This window comes from Podarcis tiliguerta (assembly GCF_965153285.1).
Source record: "Podarcis tiliguerta genome assembly, chromosome: 14".
In the NCBI taxonomy this organism is placed as follows: Eukaryota; Metazoa; Chordata; class Lepidosauria; order Squamata; family Lacertidae; genus Podarcis; species Podarcis tiliguerta.
The window spans coordinates 34,110,312-34,123,172 of NC_139547.1; the positions used below are offsets into that span (position 1 = coordinate 34,110,312).

Sequence of the window (12,861 nt, forward strand, 5' to 3'; positions counted from 1 at the left end):
GTGATTCTACCTGCAGGTGCCCCCCCCTCCACATTTCCCACTTGTACCACTGAACAATTTCCAAATAATTTGGGCTGTTTCCTGTGAAACAAAACATGAGTTGATGAGGATCATCACTCTCTCTATGAACAGTGCTGGAGATCGCTGAATGCATTAGGAAGTCACAACCATAATGCACTGTGACATCAAAGATGCCCATTTTGAGAAAATCTGAGTTTTAAGTGAAGCAATGGTAACGTGCAAATGGTGATGTATACCCAACAACAGGCCTGAAAATGTGTGCATTAGTCATGTCTTATAGTATGCAAAGGACTGCACCAAAAAGGTATCCCGTCTTGTCGCTTCTGTTACCGTTTCCCATTGGTTAATGAGAAATGAAACTGCATTCAAACACAGTCAAAGGGGAGAGAGAGAAAATGGTGAAACTCTCATGGGTGAAGTGGAAGGTTTATGTCCTGCTTAACTTACTTTTGACATGGCCAAGAGGTGCTTCTTTCATTCTGGAAATAATCTCACCAGTTGTCTGCACTCTGCAACCTCCCTGGGTGCCCATGCTTGAATCAAAGCACAGATGAACACATTGTGATGTGACTCCTTCCATGAACATGAGTCAAGAAGTGCCAGCAACCAAGGAGGCTGCAAAGCACTGAAGAAACATGCACATAGCACCATTGGCCACCTTGCAATGAAAAGGTAAGCGCAAAAGCCCGTATTCACAAAAATTCTCAAGTGTGCTAGAATGAAGGAGAAAAAAATGGAACCAGGTTTTGCACAGAAAGAAAACTTAGAAGAAATTGGAGGACAGATTCCAGCACAGCACAGGAAAGGAAGTGGAGATATACCAAATGTGGTGCCATCCAGATGTTCTTGGACTACAAATCCCAACAGCCATTACCAGCATGGCCAGTGGTATTTTCTTTCATCCTATAGAAACTATTTCATCATTGGGCTGTGCTCATTTAAAACCCAGGGGAGGGCATCATGGCCTTCCATTTGTTGTTATCCCCTTCAAGGCAGCTGGGGAGGCTGCAGACTTCTAGGGAAATGTTTACTTTAGAGAAATATACACCCACCACACACTTTTTCTTGTTGGATTGCAAAACTGAAGCATGGATCACTCCTTTTATGGCTTTAACTTGATTTGATAGTTCATACATTTCATAAGCCTGTAAATAATCTTCATCACCATTGCCATCAATGACATCTAGTTACCTGGCATTGGCATAGAATAATAGAATCACAGAATTGTAGAGTTGGAAGGTATCCCAAGGGTCATCTAGTCCAACCCCCTGTAGTGCAGGAATCACAACTGGTCACAGTATCTTGATAGTGAGCTCTTATGATAGTTCTGTACACCAAACCAAACACTTACCACCAGCCTGTCCTAATAATTCTCAGCACCCTTAACAAACTACAGCTCCCACAATTCTTTGCTGGAAGCCATGACTGTTCAAAGTGGCATCAAACTGCTTTAAATGCACGTGGCCCTCCTCCCTTCCAAATTAGCAAACTGGGACCCCCCCCCCCAAGTTTGGGACCCCCACCACTAGTTTTCTGTGGATCCTAAGTAAGAATATGAGTGCCCCACAGCCCTCTAGGAAATCTATTAGTCTTGTCAAAACGCCTTTTGGTTTTCCCTCTAACTTGATTAAGGACCCACAAAATTCAGCAACAACTTATGTAGAAAGGAACGGTTTACTTCATTCATCTCATTTTGTAGTCTCCTATGGTAGAAAACACCACGGTTTTCTCCTTCGGACATTAAGAGCCTTAGATTTATCAAGAAGAACAAGACATCGGAAGAACTTCCTTGTTTCTCTCCCCACCCCCACCCCTCCGCCTTTGTAGTAATTTTAAAAAGTCCTTGACTCTAACACAAAGTAATTCCACAAGGGCTTTCATCTCCAGTGGAGACTGTTTAACCACTAAAACACAATGGAGAAAATCACCAGAGAAGGCCAGGTGATAAAGCTGAAACTGTGAAATACTCAGTAATTTTATGCCTCCGTGTTGGTTAGTTCTGAACTGGCTACAAATAAGAATCAGAGGATGATTTAACGGTGCCCTCAGCCCATCATGGCCACGGTTTAAAGAAAAGTAAACACATCCATCTTTTGATGGAATATCTAACGGGTAGGAAAGTCTTTAAATGCTAAGATAAATACTCCAGTAGAAACAAATATAACGCTAGTGAAACAAAAAAAAAAGGAGGGGGGAAATAATGTCTTAGTCCACGTGTGGCTGAAATTCTATCAAACAGCAGTGACCAAAATAATGTATTAGATATGGAATAATGAGCTGGATTGGTGGCACTTTCCACAAAGCCAGGGGTGGATGACCTGTAGTCCTCTAGGTATTGTTAGACTCCAACTCCCATCAGTCCCAGTCAGCATAGCCAATGGCCAGGGTGTATTGGAAGTTATGGTGCAGCAACATCCAGAGGCTTCGCAACCCCTGCACCGAGCTAATTTTTAAACAGACTTGACTCTATGAAATCTATCGGGGTTTTCAGGGGTTAGGACTGCTAACACAAGGTTTGTATACACCAGTCTATGCCCCTTAAGGAACTCATCTATCTATCTGTCTGCGCAGGCGGTACAGAATGTCGCAGTACAGTTGCAGGCAGGAGTAAGACCCTGGGACAACACCTCTGCTCAGAGATCTGCACTGGTTGACAATTTGTCAGCAAGCCAAGTTCAAGGTGTCACCATTGGTATATAAAGTCCTTAATGGTTCTCAACCAGTCTGTTTGCAGGACCGCCTTGCCCTTATGTCTCCACCTGACCGCTTTAACTTGCAGAACTGTCACGGTTTACAGGTGCCAAATAATACCTATTTGGCACTTGTAAGAAATTTATCTTCTAGTGCAGTGGCGCCTACACCTTGGAACTCCCTGCCTATTGACAGGTGCTTTCACTGTACCCTTTTCAGTGCCTGCTTAAAACATTTTTGTTCAGACAAGCCATTACAAACACATAGATGCTGATGTGTTTTAATCTCTTGAACGTTCATTTTAATTATTTTCAAGTATTTTATTTAAAAAATTATACTAATTTTATTGAAGATGTTAATATTTCTTGTGAACCACCGAGAGGTTTTACTACAATCAAGTGGCATGTAAATTTTGCTAAATTAAATTAAAATAAATAAATAAATAAAGGCAGACAAGTGGACAAGTAACAAAAATGTTGCAGTGTGCGGTGCTCTCATTCAAGATTCCAGCCACCCATTCCACTCTGTCACCCAGTTTTCTCCCCCCCCCCCCCGCAGCCCCAAATGAACACACTCAGTCCTCACTGGGGTCATTCTCCCTCTCCCCACCCACACACTCAAGCACCTTTCTGAGGAGTGCCCCCCCTCCCCATTTTCCTTTGCACTTAGGAAAACTTTCCCTAAGCCCAGATGGTAGTTTCCTCTTTTACACCGGCAGCCCTGTTTTAGGTACGTAAGGGTTGACACTCACAGCCTGAGCATCAGAAACAGACAGAATTATGATAGAGAGAGTATTAAAATTAGAGAGAGTATTAAAGGGTGGAATTGAGGACCAGTGCCCCTGTTCCTCCCCTTCATGGATCACTGCCTTGCCGTGGCGAAGGGGCTTGAATAACTCAGAGAAGCTATGAACTATGCCGTGCAGGGCCCCCAAGATGAACAGGTCATAGTGGAGAGTTTTGACCAAACGTGATCCACCTGGAGCAGGAACCGGCAAGCCACTCCAGTATCCCTGCCAAGAAAACTCGTTGGACAAAGACAACATGGACCATAAAGAAGGTCGATTGCCGAAGAATTGATGCTTTTGAATTATGGTGCTGGAGGGGACTCTTGAGAGTCCCATGAACTGCAAGAAGATCTTAAGGAAATTAGCCCTGAGTGCTCACTGGAAGGATAGATTGTGAAGTTGAGGCTCCAAGACTTTGGCCACCTCATGAGAAGAGAAGACTCCCTGGAAAAGACCCTGATGTTGGGAAAGATGGAGGGCACAAGGAGAAGGGGACGACAGAGGACAAGATGGTTGGATAGTGTTCTCGAAGCTACCAGCATGAGTTTGACCAAACTGTGGGAGGCAGTGGAAGACAGGAGTGCCTGGCGTGCTCTGGTCCATGGGATCATGAAGAGTTGGACACGACTAAACGACTAAACAACAACAACAACAAAGCCCCTGTTGCTGGAGCTTGGTCTATACATTGCAGTGGAGTGCAGAAATAAACAGTCTGGTAAGACTGCTGGTTGAGCAAATAGGGAAACTTCAGGTTTACTACTCATGGCACACAAAGTCATTCTGAGTACTAGCTTACAGGCAGCCAGCATAGAGTTATTAGGTTAACAAAAGGACAAACAGTAACTGATTGAAGAACTAGAAAGTGGAAAGTAAAGGTTGATGGAGGGGGGGGAAATCTGCAGATAGGTACTCAAGAGGGAATCAGGGAGGCAAACACAGATTTCCTTTCTGTCTATCCTCTCAACACCTTTAACATACATACAGGAATTTAATGTATATCCCTCTTTACCTGGCCTTTCACAGTTAAGGTATTTTGGGGGAGCCACTTCTGTTTTCTTTATTCTGCATTGCTTTTGTTTGGGGGGCGGGCGGTGTGTGCATGCCTTATGGTGAAAGATGGGTCAGAAATCTTACAAATCAAATAGCATAAATAATCCACAGCCCCCTGCAAGATTGTAGCCTCTGTTTTTAAGAGTGAATAACCATTCTGTGGAACAAACATAAATCCCACCTGCAACTACTATAACAGTTTTTTAAATAAAAAGGGGGGGGTCATGAGAAAATGCCTGTAAAATTCTACGATCAGTAGTGTCTTCCCCACCACCACCACAGACACAAAAATCTAGTAAGAATCCTCCACCACCAAAACAAAAGCCAATAAAAATTCTCTCAGTGGCCACCCAGATGCCTGTGGGAAACCCTCATGCAGAACTCAAGCACAAGATCACGCTCCCCTCCTGCATTTTCTGGAAACTGGTATTCAGAAGGATTACTACCTCTGACCATGGATTACTGCCACACTTGTGGATGGCAGAACCTGGACTGAAAAGAGAACATTGAGGGTGATTGCAAACAATTCTAAATTCACACTTCTTTGTGTTCTAAATGGATGAGTATGCATGCAGCCTGGATTCCAATGTCAAAGGGGATTTTCTACCGCGCTGCCTCCAATGTCCATTCTGCTCACTTTCCCTCTCTCTCTGCTATCTTGACAAGGACGGCTGGTGTAGGGGGACAGACCCGAGCGGCAAGCCAAGCAAAATGCACTTGATCTCTGACCGGAAAGGAGGACATTTCCAGTTCAATGAACAACAACTGTATGAATTCTACTCAGGTTAATGGAAGTTTGTGTGTTAGGCAGCCTCTCTTGGAATTGTGTGCTGCCATCTGCCTCAAGTAATTCACTGCTGCTGTTATGTTTTGATCAGGAGGAAACATCTGATAAATCTGCTGCCACCTTTTCTGCTTTTGACAGGGAGGAGCATAAGAAGAGTCCTGTTGGATCAGGCCAAAGAACTGTCCTGTTCTTGCAGTGGCTAACCAGATGCACATGAGGCTCTCTTCCTACTTCTGCCTTTAAGTATACAATGCAGGGAGAACACAGCTAGCAACTGAATTTGTCTAATTGTTCATTGCATCTGAATATGCCTAAAACTACCCAGCCAAGGTGGTGAACCTGTGTCTCTCCAAATGTTGCTAAACTACAGTTCCCATCAATCCTGGGAGCTAGCCGGGGCTGATAGGAATTGGAGTCCATCAATATCTGGAACAAATCTGGAAGGCTTTAAAAAAAAATAATACGTGTACAAAAATGCATTTATTAATTTTTTTTTACAAAAAATGCATACCATTTAAATGCAGGCTTTTTGTCTGTTCTTTTTTTAAAAAATGCACAAATTGGGTTGCAACAGACTAATAACTGAGCAGCCAGTAAAACTGAAAGGGGGCAGAAGGGGCTCAGTCCACCCCTGTTTTCTGGCTATGAAGGCCAGTGCAAATCCACTCTGGACAGAACTAATCATGATCATGAGAGCTAGAATGTAGGAGCTAATAATGAGGGAGAGAGAATCCTATAAGCTATGTTCACTGGGCATAAAATGAGTAGCAAATGAAGCCAATCTGGAGGGCCAGAAGGCCAGTTGCAGCTTACGAACAAATGTCAAGGAAGTCTCCTTAGCATCCTGAATCCACATCTCTTTCCAACTGTTCAGTGTGTTTATTCTGGAAACACATTTCTCCAGTTTCCATTTCATCAGGGGAGGAGGGGGCACAGATGAAGCGAGAGCGACATCTTATAAGAACCATTAAAAATCTGTCAGCCAAGTTGCCAGTAATGGCAAAAATATTTTTCAGTGCCTGTCAATTCCTCCACCCCCCAAAATATCCATCAGCGCTGCTGGGCACAACAAGGATGCCCTCACTTGGGGGGTGTCAGTTCTTATTATTAAGATGAGGATGAAAACACCTGCTAAATGTGTATGCTTAGGGAAGTGAAAAGCTTGCAAAGAAATGATGGACACAGGTTTTCCACTAAATAAATAAAAAAGAAGAAGGGGGAGAAGGAAGCAGTGGATCTATTGATTACAAACCAACCAAGGTCTTTGGAAAGAACTAGCAGTAGAAAGCAACAAGAAATGATTGCACATCAAGAAGGGAGAAAAACCACAATATAGACACATCCCAAGCTGGAGGCAACAAAATATCGCAGGCAACTAAGATACAAACAAACAAAGGTTTGTATAGCTCAGTGGTAGAGCTTCTGCTTTGCATGCAGAAAGCAGGTCCTCGCCTGAAACCCCGGAGAGCTACTGTGATTCACTACAAACAATACTGAGCTTGATGGACCAATCGCCTGACTTGGTGCAAAGCAGCTGCTTATGTACCTAGAGGCTGGTGAAATTTTCTAGAGGCAGGCTTAGAATCTTGATGAAGCCCCGTCAAGGTTACCCCAAAGCGAGAGATGAACTCTACAAGCCCCACATTTCTTTCTGAGTTTGAAATCCAGGCCAGATGTGATTGCCTGATCTCCTCCCCACTAATCTGGCTCTACTTCCTCCTCCACCACCATCATTGCCATTAGATAATTAATTGCTTTCCACACCACAATCTCAATTTACACACAAGATAATTAAAAACAGTCAAAACACAAAAAATAACAGATACATTTAAAACAAGACTAAAAACCCTGACTGGTGGACACTCGTGGTGGTGACCCATTTATCAGGAAGGGAAACTCTCTCATAGACTGCAGCTATCTATTGGGTGTATAAGGAATAAGGCTCTCAGAGTAGAAAACAGGTTGCCCAACCCTGATCTAAGGCTACCCAGAGGTGGATTTATTCGCACTTGAGGAAGCAATCATTTAACCATTTCCTGGGAGTAAACCCTATTAAAAAACAATAAAGGGACCCACTATTTTAAATCCTAAATCCACACTTCTCTCAGTTTTGGAATGCAGTTCTCCAGTCAGTACTGCATACCAAAAAAAAATATCACAGACTGGGGGGGTGAGGGCTTGGGGTGGGAGGGAGAAACATATGCATAATATGCATATATTCATGAAAATAGTGTGCAAAAATGCACTATATAACGGAGATTGCTTTGCAAAAATGAGGCAAAATCCCCCTTTTTTTAAAAAAATCTATATTTTAGGAGAAATTTGCCAGTGCTGGTGAATTTTCACAAGGAACCTGTCCCAGTCTGTGAATGGATTCAAGTTCCCATAACGGAAAGATGCGAAATTTCACCGGCTCCAGTAACAACAATTCACACAAGCGATCTTCTGGGTTCTATTGCACGAGTCCCTCCCCTAATGATAGCTCCGCATATTGCCGCATGAAAAATTTACTCGCACACTGTTAGTAATCACAGAAAAAAGAATTGGGTTCCCCACAAGGTTGTTTTCCAGCTGTTTTAATGCAGGCAATTTTATCCGGAAAACACAAAACCAGAGGGGGACGGCGGCGAGAGAATGGTGGATTGGAAAAAAGGGAAGGGGGAAAGTCTCGAAAATCTGCATAATTTGAATGTAAATGAGATAGATCAGCCTAATTTTATTTCAGTGCCTTTTAATTGCATTTATAATTAGTAAAAGGCATTAATGCACCGCACGGAGGGGTCAGGAGTTTTTTTGGTAAAGGAATCTAATTAAAATGGCTCTGTGATCTTTATGTCAGACATGTGCTTCATAACCTTGAGGCTTTCCTGGTAGAACCATAGGCATGGAAGGGAGGAGATCTCTGTTTGTCTAATACTAGCAAAATGCCTGTCGCTATGATGGGTTGTGTGCTTGTGTAGAGGGAGGGCCTGTAATCTAGAGAAGCAAAAGTTATCTGCATTATCTGTGCAGAGCAAGTGTGGGGAACAAACATAGACCCTCTGGCTTTGGCTCTTGGGTTTCTCCCCAGACCATACCCTCCAAGTGTCCCAATTGTCCAGGGACAGTCCTGGAATTACGAAAGCCATCCTGGCTTCTGATTTGATCCCAAAATGTTCACCAGTGCCAAGCTCATGGAGGAGAATAAACTGGTGCTTGTCCCAAGTGATGGCTGCAACATCTGTGAGGGAGCATCCCGCTGCCTCTCCATGGCTTCTCCATGGCCGCCACTCCATGGCCTCCTCTCTTGGGCCACTCATGGCAGCTGTTGGAGATGCACCAGCTCTGAGGGGCAGGCAGACGGCAGGGCCACCCTGGGTGTGAAGAAAGAGGGAGTGAAGTGGAGCTCAATGGGAGATAAAAATGGGTGGGTGCATGCGTGGGTGTCAAGGAGGGCCAGTTGAGGGAGAGTGAGAAGTGTCCCTATTTTCATCTGAAGAATATTCTCACCCCTCACCAGCCTTGCTTCACACCCCACTGCCATGATGGAGGCTACTCCCTACATTCACACAAGCAACATGCAATATATAGGTCATTCTTTCCTCAATTTTACAGACTGAAGCATGGAAACAGACTGGAGGCTGAGTAATATAATCCCCCCCCCCCAAAAGGCAACACGGTGTGCTTATAGGGCCGAGACCACAATGAAGCTGGCACAATATAATCAACTCACGAGAAATAACAGGGAGAAATAAAATAGAATAGAATGACAGAAGTATCACATTTGGCCTCATTTCCCTAATGATCCTGAATCTTATTATTATCGGTGTCATTCTCGCAGTTCTAATCTAGATGTCAATTTCTCATTATGCACTGACTGCAGGTCAAAGTTACAAGTAATAGAGACTGGCTGCCCCAAAGACTTACTATATCTTTATACTTAAGTCTAGTAAAATTGAAATGGTCTATTAATTTTGTTAATAAATTTAGATATGGTTTTCCCCAGTGCAATCTGTCCTTGATTAGCTAACAAAGTGTGTGTGAAATCTTGCCAAGCTAGTTTTGTTGGAATGATACAGGGGAAATCATAGCTTATGTGATAAAGTATTACTCTTAAATGAGCTCAGAGTGGGATTTCTGTTCAAGCTTCCAAAATGGCCCATGGTGTACAGAGTCCCACTAAGGCCACATCAGCACCATACATTTAAATGACTCTTATACCAGTTTTAACAGTCATGGCTTCCCCAAAACATATTGGGAACTGTAGTTTGTTAAGGGTGCTGAGTGATGTTAGGAGACCCATGTTCTCTTCTCAGAGCTATGATTCCCAAAGTTCATTGAGAAGAGAGATTGACTGTGAAACCACACTGGGACTCAGAGCTCTGTGAGGGGAATAGGAGACCCTAACATCTCTCAGGGCCTTTTACAAACTACAGTTCCCAGGATTCTTGGTGGGGGGGGGGACTATGACTGTGAAAGTGCTATAAGAGTGTTTTAAATGCAGTTGGGGTCAAGGATGTGTGGATCAGGCAAAAGGCCCATGCTAGGCCCCTTCTGTGCCTTCCATTCAATGCAGTATCAGACGACTTTAAACAGGCTTCCTACAAATAGTCTTGGGAACTATAGTTTCTGAAGGGTGTTGAGAGTTGTTACATGACCCCTATTCCTCTTATGGAACTGCAATTACAACTTGATAGTGCTGAATGTATGAACTGGCCTCCTTGCTTGCATTTTGATCACCATCTCCCTGCTACTCACTGGTGGGTGGTCCATTAGGGCAAATGAGGCACTGCAACACCAACCTCCTTTTTCTTTCAGCCAGCCCTACCTGCCAGCCTTATACTTGCATCCAGTCCAGGCTGTGTCATTTCTTGTTGGCTTCTTCCTCCTTAATCTCACCCTAACCTTTGGCTAACTCAGTAGGGAGGAAGATGGGGACAAAACCAGAAATAGTTGGCTCTGCCTGCCACTGGCTCTGGTGCCACCCACTGTTGGTCTCTCTGCCTTCCACCTTAACAGGCCATTGGGCACCAGTCACCACTGCTTCTGCCACCCTCACCCCCATTCTATGGGGGGTCCTTGAGTCATAATTAATTCGTACTTGGGGCTCTTAGGATCATGAAACATAAGAGAACAGCAGTGCAGAGACAAAATTCTCTCATTCACCAGCTGTCATGTTTTTAATTAGAGACTCTGATGAATCCTCCCTTTGCTTAGAAGAGCTTTTGTATTTCACGAGAGGGGGGAAGACTCCTGTGCAAAAGACTCAAGGACTCTTGCTTCTTTTTGCTTAGGACTGATAACTGGACTGCCTCGCAAATGTTAGACCTTGCATTGAACCATGAGGATGAAGGAACATAAGAAGAGCCTGATGGATCGTGCCAGTCTAAGTGTCCAAGCAGATATCTGATGGAAGCTAGCAAGCAGGACCTGAGTACAAGAGCACTCTTTCCTCATGTGGTTTCCAGCAACTAGTATTCAGAAGCGTACTACCTCTGACAGAGGAGGCATGTTGTTGTTGTTTAGTCGTTTAGTCATGTCTGACTCTTCATGACCCCAAGGACCAGAGCACGCCAGGCACTCCTGTCTTCCCCTGCCTCCCGCAGTTTGGTCAAACTCATGTTGGTAGCTTCGAGAACTGCTGGAGGAGACTCTTGAGAGTCCCATGGACTGCAAGAAGATCTAACCTATCCATTCTTTAGGAAATCAGCCCTGAGTGCTCACTGGAAGGACAGATCCTGAAGCTGAAGCTCTAATACTGTGTTCTCGAAGCTACCAGCATGAGTTTGACCAAACTGCGGGAGGCAGTGGAAGACAGGAGGGCCTGGCGTGCTCTGGTCCAGGGGGTCACAAAGAGTTGGACATGACTAAACGACTAAACAACAACAAGAAGAAGTTTCGAGACTCTCAAGAGGAGGCATGACAAGGCTATTATGGTTAGTAGCCACTGACAGCCAAATCCTCCATGAATTTATCTCGTCCTCATTTATAGCCATCCAAGTTGGTGGCTTTAATTGGCCCTGCTGGCTGATGCCGGTGGGAATGAACTCCAATGACATTAGGAGGATGCCACAGTGGGCTCCATGGCAAAAAGAAATTTTCAGAAGAGCTGATTTCAATGAGTAATTTTCTAGCATATTTAATCTCCCATGGTTCTAATAATAGTAAAAAAAAAATTTAATTTTTTGAGGGAATGACATGGTGTTTTTGATACCAGCATGAGCCTGATAGGGGGTGGGGGGATAAAATTCCAAAAAGCCACTATATCAGTGCTGAAAACTGCACAAGGTTTAATAGAGGATATTTGTGCTTGCAAGAGATGCCGTATGATAAAATATTTGTCTACATATGAAAGAAGGAACGGCTAATGCTGATTCTTCATATATATATATATATATATATATATATATATATATATATATATATTCCCCATTCTCAGCATGTAAACCAAATAGCCATTTTAGTGATTTTCTTTTTGAAAGCTCCAATTTTACTTAAGCCTTGCAAATTGCAAACCATTTCTTCATGCAATCAGAACTAAGGCTGGCTCCCTGATATCTTTCTAAGGAAGGGTCGGAAAGGACCAAAGATAACAATATATATCTGTGTGGAACTATTTTCACCACCCCCCCACCAATCCCAGTTAATACTTTATCTTCAAATACCAGGGGCATGCAATCTTCATAGAATGGCTCTTCCGAAGACCCCATTGAAATGATTAGGAGCTGTACTGAAGCATGACAATACTCTAGGGTAATGCCTATTCATTGAAACAGAGTGGAGCAGCCCATCCTCAAAGGATCTGAGGTCCCTTAGGGAGAACTCTAGGATCCTGACCTATCATGTTCTGAAACCAGAGGTTTCCTTGCAATTCTTTCTTTAAATGCTAGCAGAAGACCTGTAGTAGGGGTGTGGAACCTCAGGCCTATGGGCCAAATGCAGCCCTCTAAGCCTCTCCAATTGGTCTTCTGGATTTTTCCCATACCACACCTTCTTTCCCCAGGTCACATCCTCTTACCGACTCAGCCTTTGCCACCTTCTTTGAGTGTTTTTGCCTGACTGGTCTTTGAACTCTGAAGGGGCCTCTTTGCACCATCGACTTTTGCCTTTGCATACCCTCCAACATTTCTCTGATGAAAATAGGGACATCCCATTCCATAATGATAATTTTACTATTTATACTCCACACATCTTACTGGGTTGCCCAAGCCACTCTGGGCAGCTTCAAACATACATAAAAACACAATAAAACATTAAACATTATTAAAAAAAAACAACCCTTCCCTATACAGGATTGCCTTCAGACAATTGCCTTCAGGGGATCAAATAATTTCATACCCTCCAACATTTCTCAAATGAAAATAGGGACATCCAAAGGAAAAGTGGGGCATTCTGGGATCAAATCAGAAACTGGGGTGGCTTCTCTAAATCACGGACATTCCTGGAAAATAGGGACACTTGGAGGGTCTGCCTTTGACCCCACCCACCATTGGCATGTGGCCCTCAGAAAGGTTCATCTCACTGAAGGTCAACTTTGGCTTAAGAA

General features: G+C 43.7%; 1 protein-coding gene across 17 annotated transcripts in view; it reads right to left on the reverse strand.

Annotated features, from left to right (window-relative positions):
• The window catches only part of RBFOX1 (RNA binding fox-1 homolog 1), a 1,465,188-nt gene that overhangs the window by 1,177,293 nt on the left and 275,034 nt on the right, over nucleotides 1–12,861 (reverse strand). The window lies entirely within an intron of this gene.